Raw genomic sequence first — 12,445 nt, 5'->3', positions numbered from 1 at the left:
CATATGCCAATCTGCTCTATTTAGCTATCTCACAATGTACACCTAGTTCAAAATGACATGAAGATTATATATATATATATATATATATATATATATATATATATGTGTGTGTGTGTGTGTGTGTGTGTGTATGTATATATATATATATATATATATATGTATGTATGTATAATTTGTATTTGTTAGTTTAAAATAAATAAGTTAAAACTGAATAAAAAATGTACACCTAGCAATATTCCAGCAACTGAGGCAATAAAACCCTGGGTGCCTTCCTTTTTATCAGAAAAATGTGATTAATATAAATCAAAAATCTTTAGTATAAGATTATGCCTATATTTATATTATGAACTGGGTTCTCTGTGAGTATAAATTTATTCAAAGAACAAGCATGGGTGCGGCAAAAATGTTTTTCCTCTGCCTATCTCAGGTTCAGGCTCGGGCTCAGGCTCTATTAATTAGAATAATAACAGAAGACTGATTAACAAGAGAAAATATGCAAAGTTCATTTAATTTTTACTTAAATAAAATATACTTGGCCACCTTCACTATAAAAAATAAAGACCCCCCCAAAAAAAAACCAGGTAGAATCAAAAGCTTATATACCAGGTTGGACAAACAGTTGTAAGTTGTAAAAACACAACAAATGACTTGGCTAGGGCAGTTAATTTTGGAAAATAACTAGGAAAATTAGAGTGAATTTGACAAGATCTGTTTAAGGGATCTTTCTCAGGCCTCATTCCTCATCTCTATTAAGACATAAGAATGTATTTTTTTTTTCCTCCTGGCACTTTTCACATGAGAGTTTCACCTCCTGTTTTCCGGGAAGAAAAGTCAGAATGCCCTTCTTGCATCTGCTGTTTTTAAAATGCCTTCGACTCAAAATAATCCTCATGCCAGAGTGACATATTCTAGGATGACAGATTCAGGACCAGGGATGAAATGAACGTTACTATTTTACAGTAAAAGGATGAATAATCATAAAAATAAGGCAAGCTGGGTAATCTAAAAATGACTATTTCAAAGGAAACTCATATAAAGATAGACACACTAAAAAAAAGAGAAAATTTAATAATGACCTCAGATAACTTTAAGCTAAAAAAACTCCAAATGGTCCATTGGTCCCTTTTGTTTGATGGCTCTTCTGATGGAGCACATGTCTCTGGGCTATTGTCAATGTGCAGCCACAGTGTTGATAAAGGCAGATTCTAGGCTCATTAGCTTGACCTCCCCTTCATAGGCAGTAGCTCTCTGAGATTTGCTGGTAAAATAAGCTCTAGAAAATCTTGACTTTTTTTAATAGACGGCCACCTTCTTAGAATGATGCTCCTTAACACAACTGTTACCTACCAATCTTCAACAACCTCCTGGAGAAGAAAGGTGTGGGAAAAGGAGGCTCAGATGTTTAGCATTTCAGGGTGAGTCCAACTATGACTGAAGAGGAGAGGCCAAAGAGGTTTCCTGGGTTTGGTGTTTTATCTTTTATTTTATTTGTTTGTTTGTTTGTTTGTTTATGCAGTACTGGGGATGGAACCCAGGGGCAATCTACCACCAAGAGGCACTCCTAGCCCTATTTTTTATTCTTTATTTTGAAACAAGGTCTCACTGAGTTGCAAAGGGCCTCACTAAGTATTTGAGGCTGGCCGAAAACCCGGATCCTCCTGCCTCAGCCTCCCAAATGCTGGGATTACAAGCATGTGCCACCAGGCCCAGTTTTTATCTCCTTTTTAGATCTCTACAAAATTAATGGTAACTCACAGCATAGGAAGTAAAATAGGGATTGGGGGGCCTGAATAAAGTCTGTGTGTGCACACTGCTAGGCCTAAGCATAGCACATGGCCAGATGAGACACAGACATGGTCAAAGCAAGGGAAACAGACAAAGCATTATATTACCTTAAAAACTAAACCAATAAACCCACCACCAAGTATTGTGACTTTCTCTTCAGCCAAGTAACCGAGTGAGTAATATGGGAATGAGCAAGCACTTTGGGGAAGAGATGTCTAATAATTAGCAGCCCACTCTGACATATTAGAATAAAACTATGCCAAATGATTTAAAGTGCTGTCATTCTGTAAAATCAAACAAAAATAAAGCAAGCAGGCTTGGGATTTTAAAAACTCTTTAAAAATAAATAGAAATAACCATGACATGTATCCTATGACTGGAGCTTACTCTTTGGGTTGTATGAAGTGTGTGAATGTATGTACTTGTGCACATGTTATGTACGTATGTATATGTCTATTGAGTGATCTCTCAGCCACTATCATGGCATTCCATGTAGACAGAATTACAGGTGGTCTGTACAGTCTTTTGCTTTTTCTTGTACTATATATGTTGTGGTCACTGTTTCATCACTTAATCGCATGAAATGCTTGGTGTTAGTTTAAAAAAAGCAGATGTTCCATTTCAAGTACATTTAGATGGCACCGTGTCCTGGAACACACAGAATGGCCAGTATTTTCTCAGTAACCATCAGCATTCTCCACATACCTTTTTAAGGAGGTATATAAAAAGAAACAAAATCTGACTCCATGTATGACTCACCAATCCCAGTAGTTGAGTCAGTAACTCCCAGTAGTTGAGGAATAAGCCCACAGCAAGGCTGCCTATTACAGACTGCATTAAGGGTAAAGGAGCCTGTTTCAAAATAAAGAATAAAAAACTGGGTAGGGGATGTAGCTCAGAGGTCAAATGCCTCTGGGTTCCATCCCCAGACCCGCAAAAAAAAACAAAAAAAAAAAAACTATGTTTATTACTACTTGCCTCCAACCCTGGTTGGCAGAGCTTCCAAGAGCATTTATTTCTGTAAAGAGAGAACAGCTGGCTTGCCTAAGGTGAGCCTGGCCTGAACTAGTTCTCTAACGTCTTAAAGAAGAGAGGCAGGCAGTACAGGCCCTAGAGAGAAGGGGCTGTAATCATCCATTCATTTTTCAACATAGAATGACTCTTATAGTCAGTTAAAAGAGAGCTTGGAATACTGACTTGGGGCATATTTAGGGCTTTTTTCCCACTAGGAAAACTACTAAGGATGTATATGCTTCCATAGAAAAAATATACAAATAAAGTATTATGGTGAGGTTTTATTTACACTGCATATTTGTTATGTTTTTCTGTATTTTTCCCTGGTGGGTATATATTATTTCTATAAACAAAAAACATGTAAATTTTTTAATACTGACCTTGACTTTTAGTTGATGGCCATGTTAAAATGATACTCAGGGACTCTCAAAGGTATTATGGCTTTTGCCAGGTATGGGCATGGGAGTGTCTACCTGTAATCTCAGTACTTGGGAGGCTAAGACAGGAAGATTCAGTTTGAGGGACAGCGTTAGTAATGTAGTGAGACTCAGCAACCTAGTGAAATGCTGTTTTAAAACAAAGGGCTAGGGGTATGGCTGTAAGGAATAAATTCTATCAAATTACATAGACATATACTTTCCATTTTGAACTGTGGCTTAGGCTTTTGTTTTGTAACTGTACATGTGTCCGTATACTTCATTCCCTGAGTCTTCCAGAGTGTCAGCCATCTTAACTGATATGACTTCTGGCTGCCTTCAGTCTTTCCTCTTAGCTCAAATAACCTTCAGTTGACCAGGAATCGTCCAGATTGTTAAACTTTGTTTCAAACTTACTGTTTATCTTAGAAAGTAGCCAATTGCGCAGAGTTCAAACCCAAGCCCTAACCAATAAGGCCCGGGGCAGAATCACATTAGGGATTAAAAAAAAAAAAGTGGATAGCCTGCTAGGTGTGCTTGCTTCTTACCAGGCTTTTTGTGAGTTGCACACCATTCTGAGCAGAAGTAAATTGTTTTGGCCAGTTACTTTTGGTTTTATAATTTTTATTTGTGGCTTCCCTAAAATCTGTTTCTAACATAGCTCAAAGGTACAATGCCCCCGGGTTCCATCTTAGTTTTACATGCACATAAAAAGATATTGTTTCAGTCAGCATTATCATTACTGTAATACAAAACACCTGACCACAACAACTTAGAGGAAGGGGATTTACTTATTCATAGTTCTTGAAATTTCAGGGATTCCATCTATGATGAGCCAGTTATATCGACAGGGATCAGAGCATGGCAGTGGGAGGCAATGAAAGGGATAAAGCAATGGCTCTCTGGTCTTACATGATAGAGGCCAGATGAAAAAGAGCAAGCAAGGAAATTCAAGACCCAATCACAGTCCCTAAGGTCACACCCCTATGTACCCAGCTCCTCTAGCCCTACCCTACCTGCCTACATTACCACCCTGTAAAGCCATTACAATGCTTTAACCCACTAGTACAATTAGAACCCTCAACATAATCATATCAACTCTGAACATAAATACATGAGCTTTTTCAGGGGATATTCTACATCTAAACATAACAGACATAGCTTTCTAACTAGCATTTTTACTTTTGAACTGACAAAAAACAAAATTGATTAATCCTGTAGCAATCTTATGTGAATCGTTAATAAGCACATGGGTTCTCATATTAGTCTAATCAGTAACTGCTAGTTATCTTTACCAAAAATAGTTTATATTTTAAAATATTCCCGGAAAATTTTCAAAATTCATCTTTCCCACTTAATCTGTCATCAAATCCATGTATTGATTGCTATACACATGGTTTACAAGTGTTAGAAAAGTAGACCAATAAATTGTCAATCATAATTATATACCTGTCAAAGTCCAGCTGTAGTTACAGGGGAGGTTTCAGTGGTGAGATCACCAGAAAAAAGAGGATATGAAGTGTCCCTCAGAAGGAGAGCAACAGCAGCTTTATTCTATAGACCTGTCCTTTATATAGGGTTCTAGGCAAAATGATGCATATCAACTCCAGCAAAATGTGTGCATGTGTATTGCATTTTGCCTACTCATAACTGTATATACATCTGTAGCTGTGTGAGATGAGTGAGGTCATGTCCTTACTGCCGGCCAATACTTCCTCTGAGCCCCACATTCTACCTCCTACGGGGCAGCAGTGTCCAACTTAACCCACAGAGCATGACATTTAGCCCAAAGATCACAACAGCAATAAAGGATACAACAGGTGACAATTAGTCCTCCACACACAGGCAAAGACCGTCAATACGAACCTCCAGAAGGAGCTCAATGAGTTCTTCCAGGTTGTAAGTGGGTCTTCCTGTAAGGCCTGAATAGCCTGTACCTCCACATCCATTTAGGCTGGGGTGTGTACCTGATGCTGGTGTTCTGGAATGTATGCAGAGCATCCTACATGGAAAAAAGCACACTTTCCACCCTGGGTAGCAGCAAGCATATCCAATGCTATGCTATTCTGTAAAAGCACCTATCACATCTGAGTGGGTTTGTCCATTTAAAAGGGAAAGAGTCTAACAGATGTATTTAAAGCTTCAGCAACATGTTGGGCTAAGGCCAACCTGTATCTCTACATCTATAGTACCACCTCCTGGAACAACAAGGTTAAAGGGTAAAGCTACCACATGGTCCAGTGCACTCAGTGCAGGAATTAAATACTAGATTCCAATTATTAGGTATATGGGGAAGGGTCAGGAGTGTTAGTTCCTGTATGTATGACCTTTCCCAGGTATACATTCCTGTCCAATGAGCATGAAGATGCAGCCAGTCATAATGTCCACAAACCTGGAGATAACCATTTAGGAGGAAATCAGTGGGCTTGGTCCCTGCCCATCTCACCACCTGTTGGTATCCGATAAATGAGTGACATTTTGACATAGTTTTGGGGGCAACCATCTAGCAATTTGGTTACTTACAGACTGATTTGCCTATTCTATACAAAAAGGTACTATGCTTGCAAGCTCTTCCTGTTTCCTGTTAACGAGCCCCACCTGTTTTCTATAGCATATCCCAATCAAGGAAGGAGGCATTATTATGGTTTGGGTGCAACAAGCCCTCTGTTATGAGGCATGGTTCATCTCATTCTGGGCTGCTGTAGTTCTAGGTTTGTAAGGTAGTCCAGTTGTCCGCAGTGGCAAGGGAAATTCACCATAGATCTTCAGATGTTTCTACTGGTAACTTGGTGCAGCTCCAGCAATAGGAGTTGTATAGTCTTAAAAAGGTATGTGCCCAGGAAAATGGGCTGCTCTCTACCATTACCCTGGATGGTAGGACCATCCAGAGAAAGAATATTATAGGTAAACCTTCCCCTTCAGGAAGAATGCATCTACCATACTCATCTTGCTAGAGAATAGTGGCCACTCCAGGGTGATGGTACTAAACCAAAGTAAACTGGATAGGAGGTATAGGGTTGGGAACATCTACCATGGAATGCAAAGGAATAGGCCATATTCTTATGACCTGTGTACTTTTCAAAATCTTGCTTTACACCCACGGGGAAAGTGTGACCCATTTCAGGCAGGCTCAGGCAGCTACTGTAGCGTCCAGCTGTAACTGGGCCTTCTGTTCCAGACACCATGACTCCAGGAGAGCAACTCATAGCTCCTGAAAAACCTGCACATACCAGGGACACTCCAAGACATCTTGCCACCTCAGGGCTAAGGGTTTAGGTGCAGGAAATAAGAAGGCTCTTTCTCTCATTTCTAGTTGCAACTGGATTTCCTTAGGGTTTTCAGTTACCTTCAAAGTGTGGGGCATCTCTGATATTACCTTATTAAGGGGGCCTGCCCAGTGAAGCAAGGTTGCTCGTTTAAAAGCCACACTTCCACAGGCATTTGTGTCCACCACTTCTCTCAATGAGGGGCCAAGACTTTCAGGTTTTCTTTTAAAAGTCCATTAAAGCATTCTATCATTCTGGCTGCTTAGGGCCAGTAAGGAACATGCAACTGCCAAGGTATTTGATTGTCCTTAGCCCAGGTCCATACCTGTTGGATAAACTATTTCATAATCATAGTGCTACCAAAAAGGGCTCTGGAGGTAGAGAGCTCGAACTTGTGCTAACTGGGAGCCTGTAAACGTCTATTTACTGGAACATGATGTATAATAGCTTCATCCCAGAGGCCCCATTTCTACAGATCCTTCCACATATCCTTGCCCCACAATGGGCAGTGCTCAATCAGTTAGTCTTGTGGTGCCCATCTAAGGAAAGCCACAAGGTTAAACTCCAGTAGACTGCCCAGATATGTGTATAGACATACAATGGCCCAGTCTCCTTCATAAGAACTAAACAGACCCCACCAGAACTTGGCCCATTGGTTAGAAAGTTCACCACTGGTCTCATACCAAAAGATTTTGCTGGCAGGTTGTAAAGCCATAGGCTGCCCATGATAGGAGCCATTAGTATACCATGCTTCCATGAACATAGGAGCTCTCCCTTCCTTGCAGGGACTCGAGGCATTTCCATAGGTTCCATTGGAGCTTTTCCTTTCTCACAGGGACTTGGGAATTTTCCCATATACTGGGCTCAGCTGGGTATGTAGCTGTTCAGACAAAGGGCTACTAAAAAGCCATGCTCCTTGCTCCGATATGTGCCCTCACTTCATCAGAGTGGGCATCTGGGCTGTTCCTATCTTGGAGGGGTGAGTTCACGATCTCAGTCAGCCTTTAATGGGGGTAGATGGTCTACACCATCACTGACACAGTACCTGTAATGGGTTCACAGGTTAAGAGGAGAGTACAAATGGCTACTAACTATTTTTCAAGGAGAAGTTAGAAATCCTCTGCCTCTTTTCATAACTGTTACCTGTTCTGGGTCAGAGTGACTGAGACTGAGAACAACCTTGTGACTACTCAACCAGGTTGCTGATGAAGACATACCCTGTTGTAACAGAGCCAGCTACTGGTTTTCATGAGAAAAAAAAAACCTAGGACTTAGATATAAACCTTGAAACCTTGAAAGTCCAGAGGGCAGCAGTGTCTCTTTTAAAGCCCTCTTCCTCACTCCTCTCCAGTGTGGCACTTTTACTTTTGCTTTGCAATAAATCCTACTTTAGCAGCACATTCAGGTTTGCTGGCTCTTTACTTCTATGCTGAGCTAAGAAAAGGACCCATGACAAGTCCCAACCCATAACATGGCCAAAATCCAATTGGGCTATTCCTAGCACCTGTTTCTGCCATAACTCCTATTCAAAATCTGTATCATCCACTTGGACTGTTAGCATGAAAGAAAGATCGGGGTCTACTACCCATAGAGTTTGTGTCTGTACCACTGCCATCTTGGTGGCAATGAATGTGCTGTTCATTTTGAAGGTCCAATCCCAAGTTGCCCCATCATGGATAAAATGGTACAAGAGGGGCTTTAGAATAGCTAAATGGGATATATAAGTTCACTAAAAGACCCGAAGACCTAGATACCTCTATAATTGCCTGATATCTTGTGTGACCTACACAAGGTAGGACACACCTTGGAGCAATAATAAAAATGGTCCACTGCTGCCCTTCCCAAGTAAAAGCAAATTGTTCTTGGCTTTCCAGAGTAATGTCCATAGAGAAAAAGACATACACCAAGTCTACAACTTAATGGAACTGTCCAAGTTCATGTGACAGATGATCCATCAACTCTGAGATGTTAGGTAGCACTTCATGCAAGGGTGGCATTACTTTATTCAGCTCCCAGTAGTCCTTTTTCAGGTGCCAGCAACCATCAGATTTTCACATGCCATACAGGAGCTTGAATGGGATATAAATCAGGCAGACTACACTTGCCTCTTTTAGCTTCAATATCATGCGTCCAATTTTCCCATGCCCTGCCAGTAATGTGTACCGCCATACATTTATAATCCCTGTGGCTTGTGGACGTGGTAAAGGATCATGATCATGATATCCTTTATTGATGGTTTTTACCACCTGTATCTGGAATTCTCCAATAGCCATCTGCACAGTCAATCCTTGTAATATGCCCGCCTCCAGATTATATTCAGCTATGGGAGATAAATAATGTCATATTGCATAGGAGGCAGACATTTGATTTCTAAAGTCACCAAAGCATGTCAATCTGTAATGAGACAGCCTCCATATCCCTTTATGAAGCCTGAGATCTGCTATACTTATGCAGATTACCAAAGAGGTGAGTACTGTTTGCTCTTGTGTCAACTAGTGTCAGGACACATTGCACATTGCAGAAGGACAAGAAAATAGTTAATTTCGCATGTGGCTCTTGGTCAGTCAGTTCCCCCAGTAACTGTGTACCCCAGCCAAGTCCATAGTCTAGGTACCCACTGGCTGCCACCACTTCAGCAGTTTGCAGCCTGTGCTGGCACCAGTGTTCCTACTCATCACACACCACCCAACTCCCCCAATGGCCAGCACCCTGGCTCAAGAGCCTCAGCAAACTCCCCCAGCCAGCTCCTCTCACCACACCGGTGCCCACTGTGGCATTTCTAAAGCCTTCTGGAATTTTTTTCAGCTAGATTCATGCATTATTCCAATCTTCTGCAAGGTTCACGCCACCAGATAGCTTGCTACCAGAAACTACAGGGAGGTCAGAGGCCACATTTTCTTCCACCTTGGGTTGTTTCTCCCAGGATTTCTCCTCCAGAGTGAATCTAGGAGTGCCTACCTCATCCTTATGACTATGTCAAACGTCACAGGCCAACTGTGGTGCACAGGAGGTTTTGGTGGTGAGATGTCCAGAGAAAAGAAAACATGTGGAGTCGCCCTTAGAAGGAGAAGAACAACAGCTTTAATCTATAGACCTTTTCCTTTTATAGGGTTCTGGGCAAAATAGTGCAGGTCAACACCAGAGTAACATGCAGACATGTATTGCATTTTGCCTTGTTATACTTATGTAAATATATATACATCTACAGCTGTGGAGAGGAATGAGGTTATGTCCTTACCACTGACCTCTATTTCCTCTGTGCCCCACACACCACTAAACACACACATGCACAAATGTATGCATACAAATGGCCATAATATTAAAGAGATGTAAAAGGAACTCTTTTTAGACAAGATAATGTTTAAGCTGACTCTTGAAGAATGAAAAAAAAAAAAGGTTAATCCGGTATTCTAGAAGAGAGCAAAGGGAAAGAGCTGCTCAGCAGAAGTCAGAGTTATTTGCAAAGCTATGAGGCTGTGAAATACTCTGGGACAGTCAGGACATTTCCACTAGTTTAAAGTGGTTGAAATATGAAGTATGTGTAAGTTACAGAAGATGAGTGTGGGATGTAGGACATAAAGGTTTTATAAATTCTTTTGAACAGATTTATTTAACTCTTTGGGCAAAACAGTAAAAGCTTTTAAACTTGGAAATATCAAAGTCAGTTTCTACTCAATACATCCAAATTCAGTACATCTAATTTCATTCCAAAGCCAGCTCTCACCTGGAAATTCATTTTCCAGAGAATGTCATATTATCTGTATTGTCTCATAAGCCATATGCAACATCCTTAATATTAAATATTTTGGGGGGACTAGAGATTGGGTATTCTAACTCCAAAGTACACCCCAACTCTATTTATTCATTCATTTCATTTATTCATTTCATTTATTTGTTTTATTTTGAAACAGGTTCTAACTAAGTTACTAAGGGTCTTGCTAAGTTACTGGGGTTGTCCTAGAACCTGCCATTCTCCTGTCTCAGCCTCCCAAGTACTAGGATTATAGTACTACCATTATATTTTCTTAATACATCTTCATATTCATTTTGTCACCATATCACTACTAAAATGTCTCTCCAACCCACAGTTCATCCCAACCTGTTAGGATGAATGAATGAATGAATGAATGAATCTGTTAGGTCATCATCCTAACCCAAGTTCTCATTATTTTTCATCAGGACCATGGTGATAATGTCCTAGTTCATTTCCCCATACACACTGTTTATCTTCCAACCTGATGTTCACATCAAAGCCAGAAATAGTCAAAATTCAAGTCTAATCTCATATTTACCACATTTTAAATCTATTATTATATCTTATAGCAAGGATCAAACACCTCAAAATCCACCCATAAGAACCTCCATACTTTGGTCTCTGCTACTTATTCAAATTTTCACACCTCACTTTCTGGGCCTCAGCCACACTGGTCTCTCAGCTCTTTAAACACATCACTTGTTCATACCCTTAACCCTCCTGGATTTTCCTCTGCCAAGATTAACTTACCTTCTCTCTACTTTTCACTACTCCTCTCCATTGTCACTTCCATTGTCTGATCTTTCCTAACATCCCAAGTGGGCCAAGTTCGTTTGTTATATAATCCATATTTTTTCTTGTGATTCCTTGGATGTTTGTTCTTCCCACTGGACTTCTGTGCCATCTAAGTTCACAAAAAATTTGAGTCAATGAATGAATAGCATTAATAATGTGTTTTAAAATTTTCATTCTAAGCATTATGAGAAACCATATCTGCCTGAACATGATCAAAGGTAAGAAAACAGACAGAATGCTTGATAATCATGTAGAGAGGTTGGTGGTTTGAGCCATGGGTGGTAGTGAGAATGGGGAGTCCAGAGAAGATCTGAGCCCCATCAAGACATAGAATTGTCATCTTGTATGGCAAGATTTTATTCTGAAATTGGAGAATAATATATCCATTTATGGTAAATAAATATGTATCAGTTTATAAGAATCTCTTGATGGCCGTCATCATAGCAATAATTAGATGCCTCTAGGTTCTTGGATCCAGAACTTCCCTTAGAATAGAAAGTCTCATAATTAATGTGTAGGTGCCTTTAAACAATTGCAAGGAGGTATCCTAAGGTAAATGGAAGTTTGTTCTATTTTGGAAAGAGTATAGTGGGGAAGAAAAAGCAGAGTATTTTTTAAATGTTCTTATGTGGAATTTATGCAGCTCCTACTTTTACCTCCACCTCCCTTGCTGACCTCTCATCTAAGCAATTTGGCTTGATCCTATTGAGGGTAGGAGATTGCTATTATTAGAATGTTATTAATGGCTTTAAGAATGTGTCATCTATGAGCAACCAAACTTTTTTTTGTCATAAAGAGCAGATCCTAGATGAATATAGTGATTTTGTGTTCCATCTATATGTCAGATGTCTTTGAAAAGATTTGGACACTTTAATGTAGTCATAGGCCACAATGAATTTCTGAGAGAACCCGGCACTGCAGCAATCTATTTCAAAGAAATTGGAACCGAAAAGTCATGTTTCTGATTTTCAAGAAAGAACTTGAAGATGGGACTGTGGCAACTACATCTCTTCTCTCTTTCAATCATCCAAATGTACTCGTTCAGCTCTTACACATACAGGTCTAGGAATTTTCAGTGTGCTTTGTCACCCATGAATGTGCCTATTACGAACCATTTGCAGAAATTTCTCTTTCAGTTAGTGTGTTTCTGTGAATGAGCTCATCTTTTTAAATGTGCAAAAGCATTAGAGCCATTCAGAGCACTCTGCAAGATGTCTATTAGGGATGCAAATGTGCAGTATATGGACAAAAACAGTAGTCCCACTTATGAAACATTTGGGCTTGGGGAATTAAACTTAGAAAGAAAGCATTGCAACTTTCCACTTGAGAAAAGGTTTTTAATTCTTCATATCTGCATATTCTCTGATTCCATTTCCTCTCCCATCCCCAGATGTGGTTGTATATTTTAGCCTTTG

Source organism: Muscardinus avellanarius (genome assembly GCF_963383645.1).
Source record: "Muscardinus avellanarius genome assembly, chromosome: 8".
Taxonomy (NCBI): domain Eukaryota; kingdom Metazoa; phylum Chordata; class Mammalia; order Rodentia; family Gliridae; genus Muscardinus; species Muscardinus avellanarius.
This window is presented reverse-complemented; position numbering follows the sequence as displayed.